The 9,029-nt window shown below is 44.9% G+C and overlaps 1 protein-coding gene across 10 annotated transcripts in view; it reads left to right on the top strand.

Moving 5' to 3' along the window:
* Positions 1-305: 305 nt before the first annotated feature.
* TPX2 (TPX2 microtubule nucleation factor) overlaps positions 306-9,029 on the top strand; it is a 48,408-nt gene continuing 39,684 nt past the window's right edge. For 6 of the 10 annotated variants that reach the window (XR_010726064.1, XR_010726062.1, XR_010726063.1 and 3 more), the window contains exon 1: positions 306-385. The gene's annotated coding sequence lies outside the window, so the exon portion shown is untranslated. Of the gene's footprint in view, positions 386-571; positions 634-2,382; positions 2,461-8,755; positions 8,868-9,029 lie in introns of those variants that run through there. The other 4 variants (XM_066235382.1, XM_066235384.1, XM_066235383.1 and 1 more) reach the window with 4 other exon arrangements.

Below are 9,029 nucleotides of genomic sequence, written 5' to 3'. Positions count from 1 at the left end.
AGTGTTTCATACCCTCAATTTCAAACCTCAGTGGTCGATGCTCTATCCACTTCGCCACCACAGGTCAGGCGAGAAACCCGTATAGGTTTTTTTTTAACCAGTGTCACCCTAATAAATCCAATTTATAAAGGATTCCTTATCTAATGGGCTTATGCAGTTGCTTGAGACTACATTTCCCAGCGGCCTTATGGGCAGGTTGTTCGCTCTTCCCTCATCCTGACTTCCGGCGTTCTACGAGCTCTCGGGCCAATCGGGAGGCGGGATTGCTAGGTCCCTGTAGTCTGATTGGTGCATTCGACCGGGAGCCTGGGTTCAAATTTTCAACGGTACTAAATGAGTCGCTCGGCGGTTCCTGCCGGCTGGACGCTGTTATTGCTGAGACGCGGTGAGCTCTAGGGAGAAGAGGGGAGCAGCTGGGGCACGATGGGGACTCTCCCCCAGATTTTCCAGGGGCTGGCCGTCGCCTCCAAGCTCCCAGTTCGGTCCGCGAGGCCCGGGCTTCGGAAGCTTTTGATTCGGGGCGCCTTCCCGGCCGGGGCGGAACGGGAGCCGGGCTTCCGGCCGCCCTTCTCTTGGTCACAGGCTGGTCCCGAGAAGTCCGTCTGGGCCGAGTCTGGAGGGCGGTATGTGCAGGTAGAGGTTGAAGCCGGCCGTGGGGCAGAGGGGGAAGGTAGTTGCGAGAAGCTGTAGGCTGAGTCCACGGTCACCACGGTTGTCATGACCACGCCCGGAGGAAATAAGCATTTGCTGGGCTGAGCCCTCCGCGTGCGCTTTTCTCATTGAGTGTTCGCGTGGAGCCGAGGCAGTAGGTGCTGTTCTTAAGCCCCACTTTCTAGAGGAGGAAACTGAGGCTCACGGCCTAGATAAACGTGGAGAAAGGGGTGAAACAGCAGCCCCGCCCTCCAGGAGTGTGGCATTGGGTGGAGCCAAACAGACGTGATCCGAAACAACAACAGCTACTGCGTTTCAGAGCTATTGTGTGAGATAGAGAAATGAGGTGGGGTGAGGACGTACAGGAGGGAAAGTTGAATTCCGCGTGGAGTTCCGTGTTTTCTATTTGGGATTTTCCATGAATTGTTTTATCCGTATTTGCCCAGCGCTCCCTGCCCCTTTTATAGGTAGCTTGCCCTAGAACACTGATAGCTAGGAGGAGGAAGAAGCGTGAACCAGCCTCTATAATGCAGGATTGGTTTGCCCCCTTTTTCTTGATATGTGGTTTCTTCTTCTTACATACAGTTTTCTAGTAATGGAGTACCAAGAACCCCCCCCCTCCCCCAATCAGCCCTGCTTAAGACAAGACGCATCCGAGCGCTCTACTGACTTAGCTTTAAGGCCATTGCTTGGTGTACTCGCTGGCTCAGCCTTACCTTGTCTCATCAGATGTCAAAAATGGAACTATTGACTGTTATAATAAGGATATTTTGTGTTGTGGCTTCGTGTTTCACTCCCCTGGTTAAGCTACCCCTATATCATCACCCTTGCTGGTGTAGGAATAGCACTGTTGAGTGGGTCAGCTCAGTATTCAGTTGTCACTTGTGGGATCAAAATGACTGTAGTTCCCAGTTCATCTAGCTAATTAATTGACCTTTGAAGGTACTGTATGCTCCGGATGGTGGTGGACGCTGTAGAAATACCTACGTGGTGTGAGGTACTCAAAGAGTTTTCTGGTATGCTTGAGGACAAAAGACTGAAACACATTGACAAGTGACAACCAGAGCAGGTTAAGGCATCATCTGAGTGCTCTGTTGTTTTGCATATTAAGTGGCCTGGCAATTAGAGGTGAGGGAGATCAGTGAAGTCTAAAAATAGAGAGGGGGCTGACCAGGTGGTGGCTCAGTGGATAGAGCATCGGACTGGGACGCAGAGGAACCAGGTTCGAAACCCCGAGGTCGCCGGCTTGAGCAAGGGGTCAGTCAGTCTGCTGGAGCCTCTTGGGTCAAGGCACATATGAGACAGCAATCAATGAACAACTAAGGTGCTGCAACGAAGAGTTGATGCTTCTCATCTCTCTCCCTATCTGTCCCTCTCTCTAACTCTCTCTCTGTCACCCCCCCCCAAAAAAAAAATAGATGAGTGGCCTTGTGAAGCAGGTGGGACTCCCACTGGCTCTTGCTAAGCCAAGTTTGTGAGACAGGAACTAACATAGTCTTGGTAGTCTTGGTACATAGAAATCACCCACCTAATTTCTGTTGAATTGGATAGGCAGGAGGGCATTATCTAAATTGACTACAAAATTGCAGGTATAAAAAGTTGGACTTATTCAGCTACGTTGGTAAATTTGTTTAAACTTTCAAATTATATAAACAAAAGAGGGTTACTTTGGCTGGCCTTATGCTTAAGTCTGTGTATTCTAACCCTAAAGTTAATTCATTCATCCTACAGTTGCTATTAAGCTTCTCCAGGAGATGGGATTAGACCAGCGGCGCCTAAAGCCATCAGAAAATACATAATGCATATCAGGTATTTACATTCCAAATCATAACTGTAGCAAAATTACAGATATGAAGTAGCCACTAAAATTATTTTTTGGTTTGGGGTCACCGCAACATGAGGAACTGTATTGCGGGGTCATGGCATTAGAAAGGTTGAGAACCACTGGTTTAGAGGTTCAGAGTTGTTTATTTATTTTTTCATTAACTGATAATTATCATTTTTGTTTTATATTTTTAATATTTATGGTTCCTAAAATTCTTCTATATTCCCTATATATTTTTTTCTACCGCCTTTTCTGGGTCTCTTCCCTAATTCTTTTTGAATTGCTGGGGAAGAAACGAGGAGAGACTCAGATACCCCTTGGCAAGCTTAATTTTCTTTGCCACAAGGAGCTTGAACAGCCCAAGCAATCCTCTGAATAGATTTCGTGTTTAGACAGGGACAGAGAGATTAGTGGCCCAAGGTACTCTGTGGGAAAGGTATAGATAACTTTTTGTCTGTTTGCATGGATGCACTTGATTAGGGGAAGTTTAAAGATTAGTGAGAAAGGCATAAAATTATATGTAGGAGCTTACTTTGGAAAATTAAAAAAAAATACTATTTCTACTTTTTAAAATAAAAAAAATAATAAAACTTTTAAAAAATTGTGAGAGAGAGAGAGATAGGGAAACATTGATTTGTTTTTCCGCTTATTATGCATTCATTGGTTGATTCTTTTTTTTTTTTTTTGTATTGGTTGATTCTTATATCTGCCCTGACCAGGGATTGAACCTGCAACCTTGACATAACTGGACAGTGATCTAACAAACTGAACACCTGGCCAAGGCTGTTAGTAAAAGTTTTTTCTTTTTTAGATAGAGAGACAGGAAGGGAGAGAGATGAGAAGCATCAACTGGTAGTTGCGTCATTTAGTTGTTCATTGATTGCTTCTCATATGTGCCTTGACGGGTGGTGGGGGGGACAGCCTCAAACCAAGCCAGTGACCCCTTGCTCAAGCTAGTGACCTTTGGGCTCAAGTCAGTGACCATGGAATCATGCCGATGATCCTGTGCTCAAGCTGGCGACCTCAGGGTTTCGAACCTGGGACTTCAAGATCCCAGGTCGATGTTCTTATCTGCTGCATCACCACCAGTCAGGCAAGCTTTTTCATATTTTAAGTGTGCCTACTATTTGACCTGTTTGAATAAGATAGATGTGTGCCACTCTTTTGTGTCAGAGTTACTGAATTGTAGGTTTTGGCAAGTTTTCTTTAAAATGGGAATAGGTATAGGTAATATGAAAGACACCAGGAGACAGCAGAAATACCCTTTAAAAATTTAAGAATACTCACACTGATGAAACAAGTCTGTTATAAGAAGTTTAGCATTTGAGGAAGTCCATGATATTTATTTTTTTATTTTTTTTTATTTTTATTTATTTATTTTTTTACATTTTTCTGAAGCTGGAAACAGGGAGAGACAGTGAGACAGACTCCCGCATGCGCCCGACCGGGATCCACCCAGCACGCCCACCAGGGGCGACCGCTCTGCCCCCCAGGGGGCGATGCTCTGCCCATCCTGGGCGTCGCCATATTGCGACCAGAGCCACTCTAGCGCCTGAGGCAGAGGCCACAGAGCCATGCCCAGCGCCCGGGCCATCTTTGCTCCAATGGAGCCTTGGCTGCGGGAGGGGAAGAGAGAGACAGAGAGGAAAGCGCAGCGGAGGGGTGGAGAAGCAAACGGGCGCTTCTCCTATGTGCCCTGGCCGGGAATCGAACCCAGGTCCTCCGCACGCTAGGCCGACGCTCTACCGCTGAGCCAACCGGCCAGGGCGAAGTCCATGATATTTAGACCTTAACTGTTAGGGCACTTGGTTTTGAGAGGGATATCTTTGGTCTCATAGTTCCTTCCTATTCTCTGTTAATTTTTTTTTTAAACACAATTTTTTTGTGTAGATTTTATTTATTCATTTTTAGAAAGAGAAACAAAGAAGCGGGAAGAAGCTGGAAGCATCAACTCCCATATGTGTCTTGACCAGGCAAGACCAGGGTTTTGAACCAGCAACCTCAGCGTTCCAGGTTGATGCTTTATCTACTGCGCCACCATAGGTCGGGCCAATCTTTTTTTTTTTACACAGGGTCAGAGAGTCAGAGAGAGGGATAGATAGATAGGGACAGACAGACAGGAACAGAGAGAGGTGAGAAGCATCAATCATTAGTTTTTCGTTGCCACACCTTAGTTGTTCATTGATTGCTTTCTCATATGTGCCTTGACCACGGGCCTTCAACAGACTGAGTAACCCCTTGCTCGAGCCAGCGATCTTGGGTTCAAGCTGGTGAAGTTTTTTTTGCTCAAACCAGATGAGCCCGTGTTCAAGCTGGCAACCTCGGGGTCTCGAACCTGGGTCCTCGGCATCCTAGTCTGAGGATCTATCCACTGCGCCACCGCCTGGTCAGGCTAGGCCAATTTTTTTTTACTCTAGAGAAGTTGAACCTATTTCATCATCTTTCTGCTTCCAGGTTCTTTAATTTTTTTTTATTTTTAATTTTTATTATTTTTATTTTATTTATTTTTTATTTTTTTTACAGAGACAGAGCGAGAGTCAGAGACAGGGACAGACAGGGACAGACAGATAGGAACGGAGAGATGAGAAGCATCAATCATCAGTTTTTCATTGGGGCACTTTAGTTGTTCATTGATTGCTTTCTCATATGTGCCTTGACCATGGGCCTTCAGCAGACCGAGTAACCCCCTGCCAGAGCCAGCAACCTTGGGTCCAAGCTGGTGAGCTTTGCTCAGACCAGATGAGCCCATGTTTAAGCTGGTGACCTCAGGGTCTCGAACCTGGGTCCTCCACATCCCAGTCTAACGCTCTATCCACTGCGCCACCGCCTGGTCAGGCTGCTTCCAGGTTCTTGACAAGAAGTACGACTTCAAGATTTCAGAAGAGGGGTGAAAATATATTATAATTTTGATTGGACTGACGATTAAACCACAGGTAAGGGATGTCCACAATGAATTACAGTATGAAAAAATAAGGAGAACATTAATATATTAGCTTCAAAAGTGTTTAGGGAGCATTTTCTCAACTCTGAGATTTTTTTCTTCCTAGCAATGATCAGTTTGGCTCAAATAAACTCATACCAATTTGTACAGGTTTGGACATTTCTTACGTTGACATTTCTGTGTACTGTCAGTGTTAACTGTGAACTCTTTTTTTTTTTTTTTTTTTCCATTTTTTCTGAAGCTGGAAACAGGGAGAGACAGTCAGACAGACTCCCGCATGCGCCCGACCGGGATCCACCCGGCACGCCCACCAGGGGCGACCGCTCTGCCCACCAGGGGGCGATGCTCTGCCCATCCTGGGCGTCGCCATATTGCGACCAGAGCCACTCTAGCGCCTGAGGCAGAGGCCACAGAACCATCCCCAGCGCCCGGGCCATCTTTGCTCCAATGGAGCCTCGGCTGCGGGAGGGGAAGAGAGAGAGAGGAAAGCGCGGCGGAGGAGTGGAGAAGCAAATGGGCGCTTCTCCTGTGTGCCCTGGCCGGGAATCGAACCCGGGTCCTCCGCACGCTAGGCCGACGCTCTACCGCTGAGCCAACCGGCCAGGGCTAACTGTGAACTCTTTTGTACCCACCAATATAAAAGAAGTATGTGTCTATCCGTCTTTACTTTCCATCCAATCGCAGAGATTTCTGTGCTTTGCTTTCCTCTGCCTTTCTAATCTGCCACCAGATTTCATGTTACTTCCTTGTGTCTTCTCCTTTGATTCTGATTTATAAAATAAGTGGTGAAACTACCGTTTTGGGGAACATTTTCTCAATCTTTTGAAATTTTGCTTCCTGTCAATTGTCAGTTTGGATCAAATAAACTCATACAAGTTAAAGTGTTTAGATGAGTTTAATGTATCTTTATAAAATAACATTTTGGAAGAAAATTTATTTAATATTGCGAAAGCAAAAGAAAGCAATGTAACCTATTAGTCCGCCTATCATAAACTATGGTGAACATTTTGATAGATTTCTATCCATTGGTTAAAAAAAATCATGCATTGAAAACCTTTGTTTTTTTCCTCACTTAATAGTTGTGAACATTTTTTCATGCCATTAAGATTTTGTAGAACAATTTGACCAGGCGGTGGCACAATGGACAGAGCATCGGACTGGGATGTGGAGGACCCAGGTTTGAAATCCGTAGGTCACCGGCGTGAGCGTGGGCTCATCTGGTTTGAGCAAGGCTTGCTAGCTTTAGCCCAAGGTCACTGGCTTGAGCAAGGGGTCACTAGCTCTGCTGTAGCCTCCCCCTCATGATCAAGGCACATATGAGAAAGCAGTCAATGAACAACTAAGGTGCTGCAACAAATAATTGATGCTTCTCATCTCTCTCCCGTCCTGTCTGTCCCCATCTGTTCCTTTCTCTGTCTCTGTCACAAAAAAATAAAATAAAAAAAGATTTTGTGGAACATAATTTTAATGGTTATGTGATATTCCATTATATTTTTCTACTGGGTAGTATTTTACCCAGTGAAATCATTGGTCAAAAGAATGCATATTTTTAAGACCTTGGTACGTAACACCAAATTCCTCATAGGAAAATTATGCTGATTTACATACCCACTGACAGTGCATATTCACACAGGCACAAATTTATATTTTACAAAAATATGTAATACGTTTGCATTGTGCAGAGATTTAGAGTAGTCTTCCATCCCTGTCAGTATCGGCCTACTCTCTGCCACCCTATAGATAATCACTTTAATTAGGTTCTTGGATGTATGTGTGTGTCTACTTCCCTATGTAACTCTATAAGACTGAGTGAGTGAGCGTTGCTGAGGATTGTAACCTACAAAGATATGTGTCATTTTTTGGCCTAAGGGTCAATGACATCGTTGATTTCTATCCAGGTCCTCTTAGTCATAGAAGGGTGGGTTATAATTTATAGTCTATGGATAAATTCAGTAAAGCAGAACTGAGTTTGTAATTCTTCCAGAGGGAGTGATAGGAAACTCACAAGTTTGGGAGAGAAATGATAGAAAAATATATTTGCTTAAGGTTTCTGGACAATGATGAATTAGAACAGTGGTAGTCAACCTGGTCCCTACCGCCCACTAGTGGGCGTTCCATCTTTCATGGTGGGCTGTAGCGCAGCAACCAAAGCCTAAATAAAAAGATAGATTTAGCTATAGTAAATTGTTTTGTAAAGATTTATTCTGCCAAACTTAGCGAAAATCCAACATAAAGTACTTGGTAAGTAATTATTATTATATGCTTTAACTTGCTGTAACTCTGCTTTATAAATTTTATAAAGTAAAGTTACTTCCTTACTTTATAAATCACCATTACTGTGGAACTGGTGGGCGGTTAGAAAATTTTACTACTAATAGAGATACAAAAGTGGGTGGTAGGTATATAAAGGTTGACTACTCCTTGGTTAGAACAAGTGTCCATGTGTCCTGTGCTGACTCCTGAGTGCTTGGACTTTGAGGGATTTTAAATTGACCCAATTTTGGAAGCTTCATAGATCTGTTTCTGTAAACAGATCCGATTTCAACGCAGAAGTTAACAAACATAAGTGTGGAAACGCGCGAAGTCCATTGACTTCCTTCAGACTTAGTTTGTTACTTAGATTAAGAATTAAAGTTGCATGCTGGGTTACGTTGCCATTTACTGACTCCTACAGATCGCTTTTGTACAAAAAAAAAGAAAAAGGAAAAGCAGGTGTTCTCTCCCTGGGTACGATGAAAATAACACTGTTTAGCTTGTGGTACTGTAACAGGATCTCTTATCTCTTGTGAAAGTAGGAGAGGGTGTCCCCGGGGAAATGGCACTACCTGGGATGGGACCATCTTAACTAACTACACTTCCAGTGAAGTCTTGAGTTGCTCTGTTTACTCTTTGGACATTGCCAATCGTTTAACTCATGATTTTTCCTGCAGTGGAAACAGGCAGGACGCAGCTTGAAAGTCGGATAGGGGGGTTCTCAACTGGGAGCACCTATCACACCAAAGTCTGTTTTGCTTGGAAGCTGCTAGTCCACTGTTTCAGCCTTGCTTAGAAGGCACCCTCTGCCACTTCCCCCACCTGCTTTGAACCTGCACCCTTTGATTTATAGAGCTTGTCAGGGCTAGTTATTTTTGGTTTGAGCGTGAAGAGAGACAGGAGGTGATAGAGGTTAATTTCAGGTGACTGTGGAAACAGGTCACATGCCTCTTCTGCAGTCTTCCTCAGCCTTCTCTATTTATCTCTTCCCTAGACAAAGTCCACGTCCGTCCTCCGCTAATAGAACTCTGCGTCTTTCTGTATCCTGTAGGTCTCACTGCCTCCAGGAAGCCTGCGCTGACCCCCTTCACTCTGTCCCCTTGCTCTGCTCTTCCACAGTCGATCCCTAGTCGTCCTTGGTCATCCCCTGTTATCGCAAGGATCACCCTGTCTCATCAGTGTATTCTCCATTTAACTGTGAGTTCCTTATGGGAGAGGATTTTATAAATACCTTTTCTGGCCTGACCAGGCAGTGGCGCAGTGGATAGAGCGTTGGACTGGGATGCGGAGGACGCAGGTTCGAGACCCCGAGGCCGCCAGCTTGAACACAGGCTCATCTGGTTTGAGCAAAAAGCTCAC

The sequence above is a fragment of the Saccopteryx bilineata genome, chromosome 6 (genome assembly GCF_036850765.1).
Source record: "Saccopteryx bilineata isolate mSacBil1 chromosome 6, mSacBil1_pri_phased_curated, whole genome shotgun sequence".
Lineage (NCBI taxonomy): Eukaryota > Metazoa > Chordata > Mammalia > Chiroptera > Emballonuridae > Saccopteryx > Saccopteryx bilineata.
The sequence above is the reverse complement of the archived record's forward strand: the minus strand, read 5'-3'. Positions and strand labels throughout refer to the sequence as shown.